This window comes from Scylla paramamosain, chromosome 32 (assembly GCF_035594125.1).
Source record: "Scylla paramamosain isolate STU-SP2022 chromosome 32, ASM3559412v1, whole genome shotgun sequence".
Classification (NCBI taxonomy): domain Eukaryota; kingdom Metazoa; phylum Arthropoda; class Malacostraca; order Decapoda; family Portunidae; genus Scylla; species Scylla paramamosain.
The window spans coordinates 10115992-10141380 of NC_087182.1; the positions used below are offsets into that span (position 1 = coordinate 10115992).

Consider the following 25389-nt stretch of genomic DNA (forward strand, 5'->3'; position numbering starts at 1 on the left):
TTTCACTATAATAATAGTCAATCCAGCGAAGAGGAAATCCCCTCCAGTGCTAGTGCACATGCATCATGGATACACAATGAGTCAATGCCAGTCAGTCCTTCAGTAATTTCTGCTACAAGTAACCAGGAGCACAGACAGGTGAGAGGAAGGGAACCTATGTAGTTACATATGGGTAAGTACTGAATATTAATTTTACTTAAAAAAATAAATAAATAAATTACCAATATGTAAATCCATATGTCTGATTCCCAAGTATAGTATAGTGATGCTACCCTACACTTAAACCAAGAGTCTCTTCAAAACTACTTAAGCCCACAGAAAAAAAGTTCTTATAACCTGTATCCTGTATTTCTTCTCAAATTAATTAACCACTTTCAAGACTGATACTATCAAGCTGATACACATGTGCCAAATTGCTGAGATAAAGAAAATGTATTAACATGCACATCCAGATACCAGTCTGGAGAATCAGAGGTAAATTCCTAACCTTCCAGAATAAATCATTGGTAGCCATTGCCTGAACTTCATGGGAATTTACTTTTACGAGGCAACACTCCTCCTAAAATATACTATCATAAGTCACTTGACATATCCAAATAGACAGGGTATGTGAGTGAACAACACATCTTGGTACCACAGTGTGAATGGGAAAGATGATATTTCCTGGTTCTGTAAAGGCACTCGGGAACAGGTCTAACTGAACAGAGATAACTGTCCTCTTGCTGTTCCCCAACTAACTCCATCATAGCAGAATAGTTATTTTGTCCAAGGAATCCTGACCAGGATGCTGCATCTTGGCCAGAAAAATCTGGCGCTAGAGAAAAGTCATCTACATCTGAAAAGGGCTCAAAACTGGTAAATCCTGCCCTGCCATATAAATCCTGTACCTGCATAGCCACAAATGAATAGGAACCTGAAAGAATGCATTCTTCAGATCCAAGGACACCATCCATCATCCTTGGTCATTGACTCTGAGATTGATGACATCATCTCTATGCAGAAGGGAGTCACCTCCAAGTAGTGACTGAGAATAGATAAATCCCAAATTAACCTCTAGCCCCTTGTCACTTTGGGCATGAGGAAGCTGTGAACTTAGAACCTGGTTCAGCTATCAACCACCAGCTCTATAGCTGCCATCCTCAGCATCTTCTTTACTGTAACACTCTGAACCTATCTTATAAGTTGGAAACTCTTTAGGGGAACTCAACAAAAAAGAGTTTCTTAAGAAGGGAAGAATATACCCATAGCAAAAAATTTTTATAACCCATCCCTGCTTCAGTCCTATCCCTTTCCTTCCAATGCCATTGAAGAAAAGCCCTCATCTGCAATGGCACATGCTCATTCTCCTAAGTGACATCCTTTAAGGTTTTGGGATTTGCTACAGTGGAATCCCTAACTATCAAGTGCATTCCCAGCTTCAGTACTGGTGCCATGCCATAAAGAGGCTAGCCCATGTGCAATTTGAATGATTAGAGGCCATTGGGAGGACTCCTGTTCCCTCTGCCCCATCACAGCAAGTGTTTGATCATCAAAAAGAAGGTTACCAGTACAAAAGGCCATCAACTGCTTCCTCTCCCAGTCCTTGGCAGATTGTTCATTGCAGACTACCTGTGTAACATTAACATCCTCAAACAAAGAATCTCAGAAGGCTGCATGATATCCAGATTAACTTTGATGAGGGCATTCAAGCAATGTTAAACCTGCTGTGAAACATCTGAGGCAAGCCCTGGAAACACATCCAGAACCTAATCTATCCACAATGTAATGTCTACAAGACTATAAAAAATCCATCTATTTGGGTAGCCAGAAGCCTGAAAATGTTCAATGAAACATTCTTATTCTTCAGCAGGTGACACAGCCCTTCACTGGGAGGCGGGGGCCCACTCCTCCTCTAGAGTGTACAACTTCTCTGTCCTGAAGCTCCATCTGACCAAAGACAACTTAGCTGAAACCAGATGGAGGATTCCCAGATAACATTCCACCTGTTTTCTGCAGACTTCTAGAGTCAGAGGAGAACAAGACAGCACCAAGGGAGAGGGGCCTTACCACAGACTCCCAAAGGTGCACTCAATCCATTTAAAGAGTGCAGGTACAAGACAAAGACTCAGGCAGCTCTAATAACTCACTTACCCCAATAATAAGATCTCAGAAGGGAGCAAATTCTCTCCAGGAGTGCTGTCCTCCCTAAGGCCATAAAAGGGTGTAAAATCCTCTCCATTATGACTGCCATCCTCCCTAAAATAGCCATCTCCACACAACCCATCATCCACCTCTTGGAACAAGGGATGGTTTGTGCCTACAGCATGGCTCTCTATGGCATCACAGGAATCCATCCTGACTTCATCTTGTTGGGCCATATTCATACCAGCACTCTTCCTAACCCCAACAATAGCAACCTCCATGGAAGAGCCTGAAATGGAGGGAGCCTACACAAAACCCATTCCCAGAGCATGGGTCACAACAGGGCTAGAAGTGGACAGCATAATACTCAGGAGTTGGGTAGTACACAGACCAGCCATGCTGATCCCATCAGTCTCCTCAGAGGGGCCTGGGCCTGTGTTCACAAAGATGCATAAGTAGGCAAAGCCTGAACTCCACTCATCTCCAGACCACAGGCAGCTGGAGTTCTGAAAAGACAAGGTGGAGACTAGGGAAGGCAGAGCTGTCAACAATTAGGCTAAAGAACCTCAAACCTATGAGATCACAAAGGATCAGAGCACAAGCCTTCTTTCTGCTGTTTCTTTAGCTGAACCTCCATATGATTTAGAATGCTTGTTTGTACTAGATTCATGCTACTGACAATCAACTTGAACCTTAAACTGGCTATTGCATAGATGGCTAAACTCATTACACTGAAACTCAGCAGTGCAAGTAGCTGGAGAAACAAAGCCAATGTGGCTCTAATTCCTCTTCCATCAGAGACCTACTGCACTTTAAACACTTCCTGTACAGTATGATACCACACATGAGAAAAATAACAGCAAAAAAAGAAAAAATAATAATAATGCAGTGTGAATAGCAAAAAGAAAGTGAAGGTACTAATCATGTAGATTGCAGAAATTAACTGAGGACTGGTTGGCAGTGGGTCAATGTGTATTCACTGTGCATGTGCACCAGTGGCAGAGGGGTTTTTCTCTTCACCGGAGCAATCATTCCTTAGGAGTAAGTTTCATGGAATGGTCTTGAAACGGGTAAAACTTTGCTTTACTATGCTGGATGGAGGGATTTAAGAATATGTAATTACATATGGATATATGTACTAAGAATGTTTTAAAGGGGACCAAGCAAGTTGAAAATCCAAAAAAATATCAAAAGATGCAAAAATCATTCCATTGCACCCTTAGGCCTAGTACTTCACAATAAATGCACGATAATTCATCATCATGTTTAAATTCTGTTTAAATGCCAATTTTAAATGCCCCCACTTACACTGAGTCATTCAGTCAAGGTTATTGTAGACAGGAGATGGTTGTAGAAAAATACTCATAAAAAAATTAAGAAAGTTTATGAGGAACAATTTTCCATATGGTGATGTATGGAAGTTTCTTCTCACAGCCTGGGGCCAAACCCATGAAGTAAGTTGTTGTTGCAGGTGCTATTAGCAATGTCCTGGGCAACCTCCCACTCTCACAGCAATTGCGTAACAACCTACGAGAGACGGTATCCACAAAGACTTGCGGCGGTTAGCAGGTGGAGGTTGCTAACCCACCTAAGAGTGCTCATTGGCTGCTGGAGGTGATACATCACTGACTCAGCATCACATGCAAGGCAGCCAATCACAAGGTTTTGTGTTATCTCTGAGGAAGTCATATGGCATTGTTTGCAAACTTTGATACAGCATCACATGGCTACAGCCACCACTCACCACAGTCAACTGTCCTCATGACTACTGAACCCCCTAAGAAAACAAGAAGACAATGATCCACTGACACCAAGACCTTAAGCTTGGTAGAGGAGGTATAGAGTCAGGGTGAGGTGGACAGCTAAACTCACACCACAAAGAAGAAAGCTTGAGAGGATGTGGCAGGTGAGTGAAGTTGTGGCTTATGGTTCCAGGCACACAGTAACATATTTGCTTATTGTTTCATCTTGACTAAATTCCATATGGAATTTAGTTAATGTTTTGACATTGCTTTGAGTGAATTAAAAGTGGTTTCTTTCTGCTCACCCTTCGTGACATAAATTAGTGACTTATGTGAAGGTTTGATATGGGCATTATTTTATTTCTTGACCAAACTGCTGGAACAGATTTATTTTTTAAATGTTTGTTTAACATTATGAAAGGCTTAGATTAGATTAGTTTAAGTTAGCTTAGCTAGGTTGGCTTAAATTAGGCTGGTATTGGCAGTGCTTAAAATTCATCCAGTCATATAACAAAAGTTTGCTCTTGTGTACATATGGTAATTTGGTGTTGTTGTAAACATTACCAATATTTTATGTAGTTAACATAGTGAAATAATTGCATGCCACAGTTTATAAAGTTATGATCACAATAACATTAGGAATATATCAAGAATAAATCCTAGTGTCATAATGTGAGTGCACGATTAATAATTGGGGGTAAGGGAGGGTCCCAAGGCTAGTTGATAACCATAACCAAGAACCAGCATAACCACTACATCATCTGCATAAAAAAGCACACATAACTTATCATACCCCACACTTACTCCCACATTCATTCTTCTTATTCTAGCTGCTAACTCCTCTGTGTACAAGCTAAAAAAAGGTTGGTGATAAAATGCATCCTTGCCTGACTCCTCTCTCACTCCTCACCCAGTCTGTTTCTATACCTCCTAGTCTGTATCTACCTTTTGTGTCTACATACATACAGTACTGTCTCCAAGTTTGCAATAAATTGGTCAATATTGTGGGTCACAAACAATGAAATCATAAACTCTGAACCATTATTCTTATGGGAAAAACTGAAAACCATTGACATCTCATCAGAAATGCCCAATATGACAATGTGATTAAATTAATTTCTTAAAGAAAACTGTTGGAATAATTCCATTTTACTCTCCCTTTAAGTGTGCATACATCTCTCTTCCTCTTTTTTTGTTTCTTTTTTTTAATCATGGATAAAGCAGGAAAAGGAGGTGGGTTTGCAGGAAGACACAGTAGGGAAATAAAGGAAAAAGTAATGAGTGTACAGGTGTATGGTGTATACAGGTTTTTGCTGTCATGCAGAACCAAATACATCTCTCTCTCTCTCTCTCTCTCTCTCTCTCTCTCTCTCTCTCTCTCTCTCTCTCTCTCTCTCTCTCTCTCTCTCTCTCTCTCATTATCAGTGCATTTATGGCTTTATTCATGTTGTTTAATCAATTCTTTATTCCATATCATCACTTTATGTGTTTGTTCATTTTCCTGTGTTCCTTTCCTTCTTCCTTCATATCAATCTTGCTTTTCCAATCCTTCTTTCCTTCTCAGCTTCATTCCCCCAGAGTCTGACAATCTTGTCCATCTTTATTTTATACTCACTCATTCATTTGTTATTTGAGAGAGAGGGAAAGAGAGAGAGAGAGAGAGAGAGAGAGAGAGAGAGAGAGAGAGAGAGAGAGAGAGAGAGAGAGAGAGAGAGAGAGAGAGAGAGAGAGAGAGAGAGAGAGAGAGAGAACAATGGCAGTGGGGGGTAGTGTTGTGGTGGTGACACAGCAGTGCGCCCTGATGTCACGACCCCCTCCACCCCATTAACAAGAGCGGAAACCACCACTTCTTCTGTTTCTTACTGCGTGTGTCACCCGTAAAGTTGGAGTCACATTGCAAATTTAGTTTTCAATAAAAACTGAATTTTTTTGGGGTCCCTATCACAAACTCGGTGAATCACAAACTTGAAACTCACAATCCTGGAGACAATATTGTACTTTGCACTATGTTAACTAACTTTGTACTCAACCCAATCTTTTCTAAGACTCTAGCTAGCATTTCTCTATTCACTCTATCATAAGCTTTCTCTATATCTATAAAACCTAAGTACAATTTACGACTATCCTTCTTTCTCTCAATCATTTCATTCACTAATAACATATTATCCTCTGCTCTCCTGAGCATTCAAAATCCATTCTGTTCCTCACCTAGTACTCCAGCTCTCTTAATCCATTTACACAATCTCTCACTGAACACTGCACTAAAGACTTTACTTACTGTATTTACTAATGCAATCAGCCTATAATCTTTCAATTCATTCCTACTCTTGCATCCTCTCTTATGCAGCAGCAGTCACCCTACATTCATTCCACATTCTCGGCACTCCTCCTCTCACACCTGGTTAAATAGCTCAGTCATCCTGTCAATCACAACTTCCCCTCCATTTTTATACTTCTCATAAGGTATCTCATCTGTTCCTTCTGCCTTTCCATTTTCTGCCTTTTCACACATTTCTCCACCTCCACCCTGTTGGTTCTTTCATTCAACTCATCCACATTCTTTCTCTCTAATGTCCCACATCCTTTTTTCACATCAAATACATTGCCTACACCTCTAATCTCTTATTAAAACTCTTTTATTGCCCTTCTCATTTCTTCCTTATCTGTCACCACTGCCCCATTCACCTTTAGGCTCTCCATATTCTCACTGTCAGGTATCCCCTCACCCTTCAGGAATCTGTACCATTATCAACCACCTTCACATCTTCTCTTTTAAGGACTGAATCACACTTTTCTCACACCTAGCTTTAGCATTCATTAGCTTTCACTTCATCACTCATTGCTGATTTACATGTGCTATCCATGCGTTCTGGTAATCACTTTCACCCTCCTCACATTCATGCCTTCTCTTTCTAAACCTACACTGCCTGCACACCCTATTTAGTCTCTTTCCTTCATAGCATCACTAATCTCATCATTCCACCATGGCTTACAAGTACATTTTCTGGCACTCATTCTTACATACCCTATCTGGTTGGCTGCTGCATTCCTCACATCTATAATTCAATTCATCAAAGAATCTATAATTCACATCTATAATTCAATTTATTCACACCATACAGGCTTTCATCCTCCCAGCTTCTCTCACTCGTCTATCTGGAAATTCTCCCACCCTACATTCCTCAACCTCCACTTTCTCTTCTTAGCCTTTGCATTCCTTCCCTCTCTTCCATACAACTTACATTCTAGCACCAGCATGTTATAGTCTGAGACAATGTTAATCACTCCATCCTGATCTATCCACATGCGATCCACAATCTTGTGCATTCTCCCATTCACTAGTGTATAGTCAATCGCAGACTCCTGATTCCTAGCACACCAAGTCACTCATCCTTCTGCCAGGGTCTCATTCAGGTTCTGCAAGTTCATCTCATTTACAAACTCACGTTCTGCAAATCCATCTCATTCACAAACTCATCAAGCATCTCACCATTCCTATTCATTTGCTCACCTAAAAATACCTACATGTGCATTCATGTCTCCCATAACAATCACTCTCTCCCTTACATGATCTCTCACATTCTTCTTCAGTATACTGTATTTCCTGCTGTTCTCCTTAACTGCTCTCTCACCTTCCACTGTCACAAATACTACAGCTACCACTACACTCTCAGGTCTACCACACTCATTCATGTACTCCACTTGGGCTGCTAATGCGTCTTTACTCTCAGCACTGTCTCCTACATCAAGCTCTTCCACTATCAGGTTCCTCGCCTTTCTGTGGAGCAAGGTTACACCTCCTTCTAACTTCTTTTTTCTGCGTCCCTTTCCTACCATTACATACTCATTCCCATTTGCACTGCATCCTTCAGGTGTGTCTCAGTTATTCCTGTCATGTCTAAATTCCACTTATTCAACTCCCTGCATACATCCTCAAATTTTCCAACACCTCATCCTCTAACATTCATACATCATAGTTTCATACATGACTTTGCCTGCCTGGTGTCTTCTCTTCCTTGCTCCTGTGCACTCCTACTCTTTATTCAGGCCAAGTCCACACACACGCCATGGACCTTGCACATACCCACTCATGCAGCCACCTGCACATCCTCTCACTGCCAACTTCATTAAGGTGCATTCCATCTAGCAAGAAGTCCATTCCCTCCCTTGGGGTAGCATCTAAGTCAATGAAGATGATGTTGTCCTTCTCCTTCAGCCAGTCTAGCTTCATCCTTAGCACCTCTCCCTGGATCCTGCCATTTGTCTGCCTTCTTAGTCTTTCATACCAGTCTCCTTCTCTTGGTTGTCTAATCACTCTCACCACTGCCACTCTTAGGTTCTTTCCTTCAGCTGCTTTCACTGCTTCTACAACCTTGCTAACTGTCTTTTCTGTGCTGTTCCTCTCCAAGTCATTTCTGCCTGGATTACCAGTAGTTCATTCTTGAAGGTCTTGGTCTTTTGTCACTGTCTTCTTGATATCTTGAATCCTAGCTCCCCTCAGGCACTCCTGCTCCAGGCTCCCACTCATCCTGGCCTTAAAATGGTTGCCTGTATTTTTCATCATGCTGTCCCCAACAATGCAGATTGGGGACTTCTTTACCATCTTCTTTACTGCTGGTCCTCTTCATGGTTGCTGATCTTCCTCTCTCTCTCCATCGCATACCCTTGTCTTCTTGGTCTAGCCAGGATTCCACATCAGGTGCATCCTGGGCATCTTCAGTCTGAGTGTCCTTAGTAGTGCTAACAACCACCGTCATTTAACTTCCCTGATCAACCATGTCTTCCTTCCTCATCTTTAGCCTTTCTTTTGCCATCTCAAGACACTCATCACACAAGAACATAATGTTTTTGTGGCTCAGCATCTTGGTGGAGGCTTTGAGCCCCACACAAGCTGTGTGGAACCATAGCTCACACTACACCTGTTTGTCACACTCTCCTTGCACACCATGCAGTCATCAACAGCCATCCTGACTCTTACTGTCAACAGCCATCCTGACTCTTACTGTAGGAAACCTGGGAAAAATGTCTTGAAAATACAGGAGCAGGGTCACACATATACTCTCTCCTGGTTATCCCACTGAAAACGTTTTTTTTTTATTTTTTTTATGTAGGAAGGATACTGGCCAAGGGCAACAAAAATCTAATAAAAAAAAATGCCCACTGAAATGCCGGTCCCATAAAAGGATCAAAGCAGTGGTCAAAAATTGGTGGATAAGTGTCTTGAAACCTCCCTCTTGAAGGAATTCAAGTCATAGGAAGGTGGAAATAAAGAAGCAGGCAGGGAGTTCCAGAGTTTACCAGAGAAAGGGATGAATGATTGAGAATACTGGTTAGAGAGGTGGACAGAATAGGGGTGAGAGAAAGAAGAAAGTCTTGTGCAGCGACGCCGCGGAAGAAGGGGAGGCATGCAGTTAGCAAGATCAAAAGAGCAGTTAGCATGAAAATAGCGGTAGAAGACAGCTAGATATGCAACATTGCGGCGGTGAGAGAGAGGCTGAAGACAGTCAGTTAGAGGAGAGGAGTTGATGAGACGAAAAGCTTTTGATTTCACCCTGTCTAGAAGAGCAGTATGAGTGGAACGCCCCCAGACATGTGAAGCATACTCCATACATGGACGGATAAGGCCCTTGTACAGAGTTAGCAGCTGGGGGGGGGTGAGAAAAACTGGTGGAGACGTCTCAGAACACCCAACTTCATAGAAGTTGTTTTAGCTAGAGATGAGATGTGAAGTTTCCAGTTCAGATTATAAGTAAAGGACAGACCGAGGATGTTCAGTGTAGAAGAGGGGGACAGTTGAGTGTCGTTGAAGAAGAGGGGATAGTTGTCTGGAAGGTTGTGTCGAGTTGATAGATGGAGGAATTGAGTTTTTGAGGCATTGAACAATACCAAGTTTGCTCTGCCCCAATCAGAAATTTTAGAAAGATCAGAAGTCAGGCGATCTGTGGCTTCCCTGCATGATATGTTTACCTCCTGAAGGGTTGGACGTCTATGAAAAGACGTGGAAAAGTGCAGGGTGGTATTATCAGTGTAGGAGTGGATAGGACAAGAAGTTTGGTTTAGAAGATCATTAATGAATAATAAGAAGAGAGTGGGTGACAGGACAGAACCCTGAGGAACACCACTGTTAATAAATTTAGGAGAAGAACAGTGACCGTCTACCACAGCAGCAATAGAACAGTCAGAAAGGAAACTTGAGATGAAGTTACAGAGAGAAGGATGGAAACCGTAGGAGGGTAATTTGGAAATCAAAGCTTTGTGCCAGACTCTATCAAAGGCTTTTGATATGTCCAAGGCAACAGCAAAAGTTTCACCAAAATCTCTAAAAGAGGATGACCAAGACTCAGTAAGGAAAGCCAGAAGATCACCAGTAGAGCGGCCTTGACGAAACCCATACTGGCGATCAGATAGAAGGTTGTGAAGTGATAGATGTTTAAGAATCTTCCTGTTGAGGATAGATTCAAAAACTTTAGATAAGCAGGAAATTGAAGCAATGGGACGGTAGTTTGAGGGATTAGAACGGTCATGGCTTAGTGACAGGCAACAAAGAGTTGTAATAAACGGGTCAAAATCTGAGTGGGGTCATGTAATTAGTGGGGTGCCACAGGGATCAGTATTAAGGCCATTGTTATTTATAATATATATTAATGGCTTGGATTGTGCAATTAGTAGTGATGTTAGTAAATTTGTGGATGACACAAAGATAGGTAGATTAATTAGGTCAGAATTGGATGCCATCGCCTTGCAGGCAGATTTAGAATGAATGAATGAATGGACAGATAGATGGCAAATGCAATTTAATATCAATAAATGCAAAGTACTTAGCGTAGGTAGAGGAAACCCACACAATAGGTACAAATTAAACAACCAAATTCTGGTAGGTACAGGGTGTGAGAAAGATTTAGGAGTTATAGTTAGCTCTGAACTCTGTCTAGGGAAACAATGCATAGAAGCCAGAAACAGGGCAAATAGGGTACCAGGATTCATTTTTAGGAGTGTTAAAAGTAGAAGGCCGGAAGTAATATTAAAGTTATACTTGGCGCTGGTCAGACCTCATCTAGACTACGCTGTGCAGTTCTGGTCCCCACATTACAGGAAAGATATAGGTCTATTAGAATCAGTACAGAGGAGAATGACTAAAAGGATACAGGGGATGAGGAGTATTCCTTACGAGGCGAGATTGAAGTTGTTAGATTTACATTCTTTAGAAAGACGTAGGTTAAGAGGGGACCTGATAGAAGTCTTTAAGTGGTACAAGGGTTATAACAAGGGGGATGTAGGCAAAATTCTTAGGATCAGTAACCAGGATAGAACAAGAAATAACGGGTTCAAGCTTGAAAATTTTAGGTTTAGGAAGAAGATAGGAGAAAATTAGTTCTCAAATAGAGTGGTAGATGAGTGGAACCGACTCAGTAATCATGTTGTTAGTGCTAGGACACTAGAGAGCTTTAAGAAAAGATTAGACAGGTTTATGGATGAGGATAATAGATGGAAATAGGTAGGTATATTTCATACAAGGAATGCCACGTATAAGCCTGGTAGCTTCTTGCAGCTTCCCGTATTTCTTATGTTCTTATGTTTTAAAATCTGAAATCAAATAGTTTTCTTCTAGAACCAAATTGTGGTATAGCTAGCAACTGAAGCAATAATGAGTTTGAAACTTTGAAAAAACAATTTGTTTGAAAAGTGAGGCCTTTGGTAACCAAGGTTCCACTGCATATATATATATATATATATATATATATATATATATATATATATATATATATATATATATATATATATATATATATATATATATATATATATATATATATATATATATATATATATATATATATGAATTTAAACCTATATTCTACAGAAGATATGCTGATGATACCTTTCTTTTATTTACACAATCTCAACACATCCCTGAATTTCTAAGTTACTTAAACTCTAAACATCGTCTAATCCTCTTCTAAACCTCATCTTCTTTTCCTCACTGAAACTCAGATGTCTGAGGCAACTGACAGTAGCCCCTTTTCTGTTCCTTCCTACTTTCTCTATCCTCATTTTTTATCCAAAGCTAGATGCTGCATTTATGTGTACAATGACTTAACCTGTTTTCGTGCCCATGCTCTTGAATCTTCTGAGTTTTCCACCATCTGGCTATGACTACAGAGTCACTCTCAAACTAAATTTATCTGTGCTGTATACCTTTCACTTAACTCCTCTGACTATAAGAAATTCTTTGACTACTTAACTTCCAAAGTGTAGCACATTCTGATCCTCTTCCCTTTTGCAGAGATCTCTATTCTTGGAGACTTCAATGTTCACCACCAGCTTTGACTTTCCTCTCCCTTCACTGACCATCCTGGTGAACTAGCCTTCAACTTTGCTATCCTCCACGACCTAGAGCAATTGGTGCAACACACTACTCATATTCCTGATCATCTTGGAGATATGCCCAACACTTGACCTTTTCCTGACCTCTAATCCTTCTGCTTATACTGTCACCCTTTCTTCTCCATTGGGCTCCTCCGATCACAATCTCATATCTGTATCTTGTCCTATTGCTCCAGTCCCTCCTCAGGATCCCCCTAAGCAAAGGTGCCTCTGACGCTTTGCCTCTGCTAGTTGGGGGGACCTGAGGAGATATTTTGCTGATTTTCCTTGGAATGATTACTGCTTCCATGTCAGAGACCCATCTTTGTGTGCTGAGTGCATAACAGAGGTGATAGTGTCTGGCATGGAGGTGTACATTCCTCACTCTTTTTCTCATCCTAAACCTTCTAAACCTTGGTTTAACACAGCATGTTCTCGTGCTATACATGATAGAGAGGTGGCCCACACAAGGTACTTAAGCCTTCCATCGCCAGAATCTCATGCACTTTATATTTCTGCCCAGAACCATTCCAAGTCTGTTCTCCAACTAGCCAAAAACTCCTTCATTAACAGAAAGTGTCAAAACCTTTCAAGATCTAACTCCCCTCGTGACTTCTGGCATCTAGCCAAAAATATCTCCAATAACTTTGCCTCTTCTTCTTTCCCTCCTTTATTTCAACCAGATGGCACCACTGCTACCACATCTATTTCTAAAGCTGAACTCTTTGCTCAAACCTTTGCTAAAAACTCTACCTTGGACGATTCTGGGCTTGTTCCTCCCTCTCCTCCACCCTCTGACTACTTCATGCTACCTATTAAAATTCTTCACAATGATGTTTTCCATGCCCTTGCTGGCCTAAACCCTCGGAAGGCTTATGTACCTGATGGGGTCCCTCCTATTGTTCTCCGAAACTGTGCCTCCGTGCTTGCACCTTGCCTAGTCAAACTCTTTCAGCTCTGTCTGTCAACATCTACCTTTCCTTCTTGCTGGAAGTTTTGCCTACATTCAACCTCTTCCTAAAAAGGGTGACCGTTCTAATCCCTCAAACTACCGTCCTATTGCTTTAATTTTCCGCCTATCTAAAGTTTTTGAATCTACACTCAACAGGAAGATTCTTAAACATTTATCACTTCACAACCTTTTATCTGATCGCCAGTACGGTTTCCATCAAGGCCGCTCTACTGGTGATCTTCTGGCTTTCCTTAATGAGTCTTGGTCATCCTCTTTTAGAGATTTTGGTGAAACTTTTGCTGTTGCCTTGGACATATCAAAAGCTTTTGATAGAGTCTGGCACAAATCTTTGATTTCCAAACTACCCTCCTACAGCCTCTATCTTTCTCTCTGTAACTTCATCTCAAGTTTCCTTTCTGACTGTTCTATTGCTGCTGTGGTAGATGGTCACTGTTTTTCTCCTAAATCTATTAACAGTGATGTTCCTCAGGGTTCTGTCCTGTCACCCTCTCTCTTCTTATTATTCATTAATGATCTTCTAAACCAAACTTCTTGTCCTATCCACTCCTATCCTGATGATACCACCCTGCACTTTTCCACGTCTTTTCATAGACATCCAACCCTTCAGGAGGTAAACATTTCACGCAGGGAAGCCACAGAACGCTTGACTTCTGATCTTTCTAAAATTTCTGATTGGGGCAGATCAAGATTGGTATTGTTCAGTTCCTCAAAAACTCAATTCCCCCATCTATCAACTTGACACAACATTCCAGACAACTATCCCCTCTTCTTCAGTGACACTCAACTGTCCCCCTCTTCTACACTGAACATCTTCGGTCTGTCCTTTACTTATAATCTGAACTGGAAACTTCACATCTCATCTCTAGCTAAAACAGCTCCTATGAAGTTAGGCGTTCTGAGATGTCTCCGCCAGTTTTTCTCACCCCCCCAGCTGCTAACTCTGTACAAAGGCCTTATCCGTTAAATATATGGAGTATGCTTCATATGTCTGGGGGTTCCACTCATACTGCTTTTCTAGACAGGGTGGAATCAAAAGCTTTTCATCTTATCAAATCCCCTTCTCTAACTGACTGTCTTCAGCCTCTCTCTCACCACTGTAATGTTGCATTTCTAGCTGTCTTCTACCACTATTTTCATGCTAACTGCTCTTCTGATCTTGCTAACTGCATGCCTCCCCTCCTCCCACGTCCTCGCTGCACAAGACTTTCTTCTTTCTCTCACCCCTATTCTGTCCACCTCTCTAATGCAAGAGTTAACCAGTATTCTCAATCATTCATCCCTTTCTCTGGTAAACTCTGGAACTCCCTGCCTGCTTCTGTATTTCCACCTTCCTATGACTTGAATTCCTACAAGAGGGAGGTTTCAAGACACTTATTCATCAATTTTTGACCACTGCCTTGACCCTTTTATGGGACTGGCATTTCAGTGGGCATTTTTTTTATTGGATTTTTGTTGCCCTTGGCCAGTGTCCTTCCTACATAAAAAAAAAAAAAAATTGAATTCACATGTGACATGAAAAAGACGGATTCTATCCTGTTTCTGGATGTAATTATGACTTGTAATTACAACCAACTACATGCTGTAGTCTACCACAAACCAACCTTGACAAGTTTTGGGATTAATTATTTATCTTGCATCCCTTGATTGTTTTTAAGATAAAAACCCTCTTACACTGATGCTATGTTTTATCTTCTAACTGGTTTGCTTTTGATCATGAGGTCAACTTCATAAGGATATTTTCCACAATAATGGCTTCCCACAAACCATCGTCAATAATACTATCTACTACTTTTTAGAAAGCAAATTTAGTCAGCCTCCCTCTAATTACACACAAATGACATGCAAGAAATACATAAAATTACCTTACTATGACCATCTTAGCTACACTATTAGAAAGAGACTCACTACCATACTTAAAACACAATATCCTGACACCAAGTTCATATTTAATTGTACCAACACCTTTACTATTGCCTCTCTTTTTTAATTCAAAGACAGTATTCCTATTGGACTTATCTCTAACGTCAATTATGAATTTACTTGTTCGAGTTGCAATACTCGATATATTGGAGAAACCAAGAGGAATTTATCACATAGAATCAGTGAACACACAGTTAGCTCATCCCTCTTTTTCAGCAATAAGAACACATTCACACATACACGATCATCCATTTTCGGAGAAGGATTTTAGTATATTAAATAAAGCTGATGCAAATAGAGACACTAAAATATTAGAACCTATTTACATTAAACATCTGAAACCTGAATTAAATAACCAAATGTCTTCATCACAATTATATCTCTTACAAATTCAGCTCAAAGCTTTGAGGTTCCAGGTTTGTAACTAATCTAGTTCTCACACCACCACACTGTCAGTCCCCACCACACCACACACAAAAACACATAAGGTTTTTCTATAGCTTCATGCCTTTATTTTGCTTGATTTTTTTTTTTGTCATGTATAAGCTACTGCTGATAGATTATTTTTTTCAATTTTTTTTTTTTAAATGCTTGCCTGCTTGTCCCCTTTTGGTTACCATTGTATTTTAATCTTATCCCTTTTATGATTTGATGTTTTTCTGACTTTGTACTTAATTTTTATCATTTTTTACCCTGATGATACCTTCTGTGAAGGTGAAACATTGCAATAAATGAAGAAGGAAATCTGGTGTATCACTGCTTATCATCATCTATAACTTGGAATCTATTCTACCATATATCTGAAGGAGGCAGTAGGCACCTGCCAAAATGATAATTACCCACAGTGAGGTCTGAAGTACTGGATCTGGTGGTGCAGTGAACTTATCATTAAACCCAGCTGTGACCTCACTGAACATTTCCCTTTGTGTCTCACAACACAAGGGGGCAGTCACAGCCTGCCCTCTAAAGACAACTCTCTTCCTTCACACAAAACTACAAGCACCTACCTAATTACACACACAACCTTCATTCAAAATTCAATATTATCATGGTGACTCCTACACCAGCCAAGGAGTCCCCATCTGGGAAGGGAATCACAAAAGTCCCCAGGTCAGATTGCTCTTCTGGTATCGACTAAGTGTCATGACACTTAGTCCCCCCTCAATTCTTTCTTCATTAACTTCTGCACTATTTGTGGTCTTAGATCTAATTTTTCAATCTGCAGAACACCACCTCTTTTCCATTAAACCTCATCTTTTCCTTACTGAAACACAGGTATCCGAGACAACTGACAGTAGCCCCTTTTCTATTCCCTCCTACTTTCTCTACCCTCATTTTTAATCCAAAGCTGGATGTTGCGATTGTGTGCAACGACTTAACCTGATCTCATGCCCATGCTCTTAAATCTTCTGAGTTTTCCACCATCTGGCTATAATTACAGAGTCACTCTCAAACTGAATTTATCTGTGCTGTATACCTCTCACCTAATTCCTCTGATCATAAAAAATTCTTTAACTACTCAACTTCCAAAGTGGAGCACATTCTGACCTCCCTTTCGCAGAGATCTCTATTTTTGGAGATTTCAAGGTTCAACACCAGCTTTGGCTATTCTCTTCCTTCACTGACCATCCTGGTGAACTAACCTTCAACTTTGCTATCCTCCATGACCTAGAGCAATTGGTGCAACACCCTACTCATATTCCTGTCTTGGAGATATGCCCAACATTCTTGACCTTTTCCTAACCTCAAATCCTGCTTATGCTGTTACCCTCTCTTCTCCATTGGGCTCCTTCAGTCACAATCTCATATCTGTATTTTGTCCTATTGCTCCTATCCCTCCTCAGGAGATGCCTCTGGCATTTTGCCTCTGCTAGTTGGAAGGACCTGAAGAGGTATTTTGCTGATTTTTCTTTGAATAACTACTACTTTCATATCAAAGACACATCTCTGTGTGCTGAGCGCATAAGAGGTGATAGTGTTTGGCGTGAAGGCGTACATTCCTCACTCTTTTTTTTGACCTAAACCTTCCAAACCTTGGTTTAACACAGCCTATTCTTGTGCTTTACATAATAGAAAGGTGGTCCACAAAAGGTACTTAACCCCTTCCCAGCGGCAGGGCAGATGTATGTACTACCAAAAAGAAAATCATCTATATATAGATGCTGTCGACTTTCATTCTTAAATCTATATATAGTTTTTCCGCAAGTGGGCATTCCAGACTGACATCTATATATAGACCCTGCCGCAAAACTGAACAAACATTTGATCCTATATATAGATCTTATTTAAGTTTGGTTGGTTATATGTATATTGATACATTTATATGATGGTTTAGAGTCACTCACACTCATTGCAAAGTCATCCAGGACTTGTGACCTGGATGTGGTTTACCCTACCTCCCTCCATTTTTTTTTTCATTTGTTTTACGTATTCTTTTTGTACTTAATCAGTTTTAGGCAAAGCTGCTACCGTGTGGTATAGTTTGAAGCATGGCACAACACACAGTGTTAGCTGACACACATCACAGCTGTATATGCTTCTTTTCTTCTTTTTGAGTAGAGCACAATAGGCACACTGTCTTTGGACTTTTTTATCACTATTTTCATCATGGGATCCTGTTTCTACAATGAAACGTCTTCCGCTGAGTCATGCTGGACATGGCCCAAGAGAGAGATCACCACTAGGCTTCCTTAGGTGGTAGATGTCACAAGCATATTTTGAGATTATCTCCTCAATCAACTGTAGCTTGAAGTCAAGGAAGCATTTCTGTCCACCATTTGCTTTGTAAATAACATAGCAGTTAAGTGATGCAATGTCCAGCAATCTGAGAAATATTTTCTTATAATATTTCTTCACACCCTTCCGAGCTGATGTTTGTACAGAGATTATTTGGTCCATTTTATCTATTCCAGCCATGTGATGTTTCCTGTATGTGATGCACACATCTGGCTTACTTACTTGCTTCCCTGCTACTGTTACCTCTTCCATAGAATCCTCATATACTGTGCTTAGCATGTTCACATATTTCCTATCCCTCCATTTCATGTGCATCATTTTATGCTTGTACTGTACTACAGTTTCACCTTTCTTCAGAATTTTTTATTTAACTTCCAGGGATAGCAGTTTTCTGTTGGATCTCACAGTGCCTTCTCCATCTGTTTTGTTGTTCAAACAATTCTGGTGAGGCGTAGAAGTTATCAACTTCCAGAATGTAGCCCTGATTCAGTAGGGACTGCATTAGTCTCAAAACCATCTTAGTAGGCTTTGTAAGTGTTTTCACTTTTTCATCTGACAAGGTTTCTATTTCAAAGTCATATTTTGTTTTCTTTCCTGTGTAGACTAAAAGATCCTAAACATACCCAGTATCAGACTCAGCTAAGATATAACTTTCTATACCGAATCTAGCTTGTTTTAGTGGAATATATCGCTTCCACTTTAGCCTACCTTTCCAGAGCAGGAGAGACTCATCAATGCTTACATTTTGCTTTGGAATATAAGATGACTTGAATCTTTGTATGAGAATATCCAGCACCTCCTTGAACTTGTATGTAGGGTCACTGTTATCCTCATTGTCAGTGAAATGCAGGTACTTTAGGAGAAGAGCAAATCTGTCTTTTGATATACAATTTCCAGAAAAAGGAGTAGCAATAAGCTGATTGGTAGAGTGATATGAATAGATAGATGGCTTTTTCACAATTCCTTGTAAAAGCAGTAATCCAAGGAATGCATACATTTCTCCTTTGCTAGTATCTCTCCATAACAAGTCTCTGCTTTTTCTCTTCATTTTACCCTTTCTCCTTTTGTCATCACAGACTTTTGCTGCATACTTATTGGTCTCTGATACAATGTGATCCAGCAATTCATCATCAAAAAAAGCATGAAATATTTCTAAAGGTGACTGGTCATCTTCCAGGACAAGTTTTACACCACTATCTCCCGTAAAGGGAAAAGGCTCTCTGTCAACAGCTGATTGACTTTGCCAGTTATATTGAATATCATCATCAGCGTCTATTTCTTCTTCAGCATCAGACTGGTCATCTGGTTCAACCTCAGACTCTGATTCTGTATCAGTGTAAGTACTGACAATAGATGAATCAGAATCATCAAAATCATCCAAAAAATCAGCATCTATATCCTCAGCTACCAAAGCCGTAATATCTTCCGGCTTAAGAGGTTTCTTTCTCCTTGACATGATAGACTAATAATAAAGAAAAATAGAAAAAAGGCAAAAACTCTCAGTGTTAGCTGATGTGAGTAGCACATCCGCCACCGAAAAAGCACAAGCGGTGACTGTCCTTGAGAGGCAATGTCGGCAAGTGTCAGGGGATTTGAGATGCCAAATACTGATTTATTTTATTAATTTTGGTAGTAGTAAGGAATCGTCTATATAAAGACCATGCTACAATCTAGTGTGGTCAAATGAGAGCAAACGTCTATATATAGACACGCCGACAAAAAGTCCCAATTTCGAAACGTCTATATATAGATCCTCCGCTGGGAAGGGGTTAAAGACTTCCATCACCAGAATTTCATGTGCTTTATATTTCTGCCCAGAATCATGCCAAGTTCATTCTCCAACTAGCCAAAAACTCCTTCATTAACAGAAAGCATCAAAATCTTTCAAGATCTAACTCCCCTTGTGACTTCTGGAAGCTAGCCAAAAAGATCTCCAATAACTTTGCTTCTTCTTCTTTCACTCCTTTATCTCAATCAGATGGCACCACTGCTATCACATCTATCTCTAAACCTGAACTCTTCACTCAAACCTTTGCTAAAAACTCTACCTTGGACAATTCAGGGCTTGTTCCTCCCTCTCCTCTACCCTCTGACTATTTCATGCTACCTATTAAAATTCTTCACAATAATGTTTTCCATGCCCTCACTGGCCTAAACCCTCAGAAGGCTTATGGACCTGATGGGGTCCCTCCTATTATTCTCCAAAACTGCACCTACATGCTTGCACCTTGCCTAGTCAAACTATTTCAACTCTGTCAACATCTACTTTTCCTTCTTGCTGGAAGTTTGATTACATTCAGCCTGTTCCTAAAAAGGGCAACCATCCTAATCCCTTAAACTAGTGTCCTATTGCTTTAATTTCCTGCCTATCTAAAGTTTTTAATCTATCCTCAACAGGAAGATTCTTAAACATCTATCACTTCACAACCCTCTATCTGATCACCAGTATGGATCCCATTAAGGCCACTCTACTGGTGATCTTCTGGCTTTCCTTGCTGAGTCTTGGTCATCAGCTTTTAGAGATTTTGTTGAAACTTTTGCTGTTGCCTTAGACATATCAAAAGCTTTTGATAGAGCCTGGCACAAAGCTTTGATTTCCAAATTACCTTCCTATGGCTTCTATCCTTCTCTCTGTAACTTCATCTCAAGTTTCTTTTCTGACCACTTTATTGCTGCTGTGGTAGACAGTCACTGTTCTTCTTCTAAATCTATTAACAGTGGTGTTCCTTAGGGTTCTGTCCTATTACCCACTCTTTTTCTATTATTTATCAATGATTTAAACCAAACTTCTTGTCCTATGCAGTCCTACACTGATGATATCACCATGAACTTTTCCACACCTTTTCATAGACATTCATCCTTCATCATGTCTAAAGTTGTAGAAAAGAGGAAGCGTGTTGTGCTTATACTTAAGCAGCTGATCAGATCAGCTGCTGATTAAGATCAGCTGATCTTTGTTATGGTAAGATGCATGAGTGTAGGATGGTGATTGTGGACATAATTTCACTTCTATTCAAGTATCCGGCAATATTCAAGTATCCGGCATGTCGGTGGTCCCGTTGATGCCGGATAAGAGGGATTTTACTGTATATTGCAATTTCAATATCCATGCAGGTTTGGGACTAAAGTTGCAGGGCAACAGATGCACCAATCAGCTTCCCAATTTAGATACATGTACACTCAACCCCCAGCTATCGCGAGAAATTGGTCCCTTAACATCGCCGTGATAGCTAAAAACGCGATAGCCATTGTTAAGAATACGAGTACATAGGAAAAAAAAAATTGTTCGTGGCCCGCCAGAGTAGCAACACAATTCAACATATTGGCACCTTTTTTTTTCCCTCATCTCACCATGATTTATAGATCAGTCTTGAGGAGGACATGATTTGAGCTTCGCACAGCATTATGTCCAGCACTATCACTAGTGAGGTTCATATGTGCCTTAATGTGGTCCTTCTTAAGGTAAATACCTCTCACTGTAGACTCGTTGATGCCGAACTTAGCGCCCACTGAACTTTTACTTTGTCCACTCTCGATCAATTTCACTATCTCATATTTCACAGCATATGTAAGGTTCTTCCTCTTCTTGATTTCTTTCCCAGGCGCCGCTGTTGCCTTTCGCTGGGTCGGGTTGGGTGGTAGCGATCTCCCTGGGTGGCCAGGAGGGGGAGTAGAGGCCATTGTCCCGAGATACACCCGCGTGACCTTGAGATTCACCACGGCACGTGCCACTCAGTCAACTGTGGCGGGAGGGACTAGAGGGATGGGGGAGCGGGAGAGTGGCTGGATAAGGAAGCGGGAGTGTGCAAGCCAATCACGGCCTAATATGTCAGTCAAATTCAGCCAATTAGCAAGCGAATCTGGCCAAGAAATATGACGTAGCTGTCACGTGAACATCCTGGACATACAGTATAACGACTCATGGGCCGCGATAGCTCCACTAGGATTCGCGTTAGCCCATTTAATGTGTTTTTTATTGTTCCCGTGATAGCTTTAAACCGCGTTAGCAAAACCCGCTATAGCTGGGGGATAAGTGTACACTTGATTTCAAACCAGCAAAACTATGTAATAGACATGAATAAGTCGACTTCTCATTAAAAATAAATGTCAATAAAAACAATCATCACAAATACCAAGTTATTCCCACCCTGTAACAATTTAAGAACTTTGCTTCTTTTTGTTCATGAGTGTCTGGCCCTTTGCTGAACCACAGCCATCCACCAGCAGTGGTGATAGAGTCATCAGATCCTCACCTGCTGGTGTTACTGGGTCTTCAGGGTGCTGCTACTGGAGAGTCATCCTCATTACTGACAGTGGATGAGGATGCAATTTTCCAAATCATCCATCATACAGATGATGTCTCCCAATGGTGAATAACTATGCCATTTGATTTATTCAGGCAGTTTATGGCTCATGTCACTGATTGCTTTAAGGCTAACACAAAACATTAACACATTGCTGAAATAGTTTAAAAATATCTAGTGCTATATATGTTTTTTTTACTTTACCTTGTTTATATTAATACATTATCATACCAAAGCATTCCACCATTCTTTTGTATTGTGATTCATGTTAGTGTTAGCTAATTGTGATATCTGCAATGCCTTAATATGACTTAAAAGTACAAATTAACTGCCATATGTGTGCATGCCTCCCCTCCTTCCGTGGCCTCGCTGCACAAGACTTTCTTCTTTCTCTCACCCCTATTCTGTCCACCTCTCTAACGCAAGAGTTAACCAGTATTCTCAGTCATTCATCCCTTTCTCTGGTAAACTCTGGAACTCCCTTCCTGCTTCTGTATTTCCACCTTCCTATGACTTGAATTCCTTCAAGAGGGAGGTTTCAAGACATTTATCCACCAATTTTTGACCACTGCTTTGACCCTTTTATGGGACTGGCATTTCAGTGGGCATTTTTTTTATTAAATTTTTGTTGCCCTTGGCCAGTATCCTTCCTACATAAAAAAAAAAAGGTAAACTTGAATTTTTTTTTTTTTGTGGTGACCTGGTGGGAATTTTTGTACGTATATTAATTTACCTAGATGAGTTTTACAGGCCTTGACCTATACTTACTAAGTGGATATGTTTTTTGTTTTTTTTCAAATGTGCTACCAAAGGCTTTGGTACTTGCTAATTACTTTATTTGATAAATGCAAATCTACTGCACTTTTCTATTATTTTTGTATTATTCATACCTAATACTAGCAAGCTATTTCATTTATAGATGAAATAAAATGCTGCAGTGATCTCTCTAATTTAGTATGCATTGATACATGGAAAACCATTATTTCACTCAGTACATGATTATTGACACATGTAAGTGATACTTGTCTTTCTTTTTATTGCTGGTAGAAGTTTTGGATGGTTTCCTGTTGAGCAATTCTGCTCCAAATGTGATGAGCTATCTACTGCACTGTAGATAGGATCCACACATGGACAAAGAGGCAAAGAGGCAGTAGCTGGAAATAAATATTGGTTTTATAGACTTTTGTGAGAGGCTGAGAGGTTGGGGTTGTGGGGTTGCTCACTGGGACCATGAGATAGGGGTCAAGGGGGTGCCCAATACTGCCTGCATTATTATGATCCCAATTCAGAATGTTTATGATTTAGTAATGTAGTAGGGCTGCTTATCATTCATGAAATGGTATTGTGCCAAAGTTTTCTTCTGATGAAAATATGAAGCAAATTAATAATATATAACATAACAATGTAAAGGAAAACAATATTACAACCAATATGAATGCATACATGGGGAGTTAGGTGTATATAGTCACTGTGATAGGTGGTCTGGCAGTGGGTGGTATTATTATATATAACACAGGGTTCACAAATATTTATGCACTGTTATGCATTATGAATCTACATGCTTACCAACAAGCAAACAAGTATGTATACCACCCCTACATTGGATACGCATACAGTTCACATATAATACAAAAAACCTTACTCATGTTTCAAAGGAGCATGGAACTGAAAATCTGTCAGGCACCTAACACTCAAAAAAAGATAAATAAATAAATAAATAAATAAGTAAATAAATAAAATAAAATAATATTTAGTGACTGAATATAAAATAAGCACTAAATTTGATTTTAATTTTCCAGAGAAAACACATTACTTAATCTAACCTAACTGTGAGAGGCCTTGGAGGGCAGCGGCACTTCTTCCCGACCTTATATTTACATTTTAAGTGCATCTTAAGGCATATGTGAAAGAATGCAAGACAACAGACTAGTAATAGGGCCAGGAATACCAACAAACTCTCTTACCAGCCAGCCAGCAACAGCCTCTAATTACATTTTGGGAGGAGCCACTTGCAAGTAGCCTTAGGTCCACCAAAATTTGGGTGTGGGTGGGTATCCCATGGTCACACTTGAATCCTCTTCAGGTGAAGTTGCATCTCCTCAAACAAAACAATAGTCCATGCTGAGGGAAGTGGTATTTCAATAGCAGTTCACCATCACTCATTGCCAAAGGCTCAAGGCGATCTTCATGGCATGATCATACATCCATACAAAGGTGATTTCCATTACAGGAGTCACTAGAGGAGTAGGACACAAATATTGAGGTGAATGCGGTCGTGTCTCACTGATCAGCTGAGGCAAATTTGCCTCCTCTCTTTAGCCTTATTTTCAGTGTTCTATGCAAGATTTCACTTTGTGCATCACAAAATCAAGCTTCCTTGGTGTTAAAGCTTGGGAACAGTTTAAAAAAAAAGGTTATTTTGTGAACATAAATATTTATACAAGCATTTTCGCTGCCTTATCACCACCTTGGGAGGTGGTGTTAATAGCAATCAGTTAACAATATTGTTACCATGGCAACCACAACCTCCAATGCATTCATGGATACCATTTGGTGGCCAGAGGTTGCTATTTGTGCCAATCGCAGATTGTTAAGTAGCAACCTGCTTTGTGGATCTGAGCCCAGGTCAGTCCACTTAGCTATACCTTTTTTTATTTCACTTGTCTTTTTATTTAATATCTGTGTCCATCTATTATTTCTATCCACATTTATCACTAATGTTCTATATGTTTTGTTATTTGTTTCTTATTTTTTAGTTAACATGCCGTTGCACACCTTCACCACATAGTTCTGACTTTGTTTACTTACATTGCTGTGTTCCTTAAGGGCAAGGGCTTTGCTTTTATACTTTTGAAATGTATCTTTTAGAGTGTTTTACTAAATTTTATTTACCCTGAAGATACTTTCTGTGAAGATGAAATGGTGCAAGAAATAAAGGAAGAAAGAAAACTCTGAATGTTTTCCATGTTCATCTCTACTATAATATATATATATATATATATATATATATATATACGAGTATATATATATATATATATATATATATATATATATATATATATATATATATATATATAGAATGCAGGTGTCAAGTTAGACCAGCTTTGGCAGAGTGAGGTTTAATCTTGCAACATTTCACTGTATGACTGACGGCATTTTCATGCAAACTGGAAAGGTGGAGAGTAAATCCTTACATGAGTGGTATTAAAAAGATAAAATCCAACAATAA

The 25389-nt window shown here is 40.0% G+C and overlaps 1 protein-coding gene across 2 annotated transcripts in view; it reads right to left on the bottom strand.

The window, feature by feature from the left end:
- LOC135089172 (uncharacterized) overlaps positions 1–25389 on the bottom strand; it is a 119700-nt gene that overhangs the window by 47075 nt on the left and 47236 nt on the right. The gene's annotated exons all lie outside the window — the stretch shown is intronic.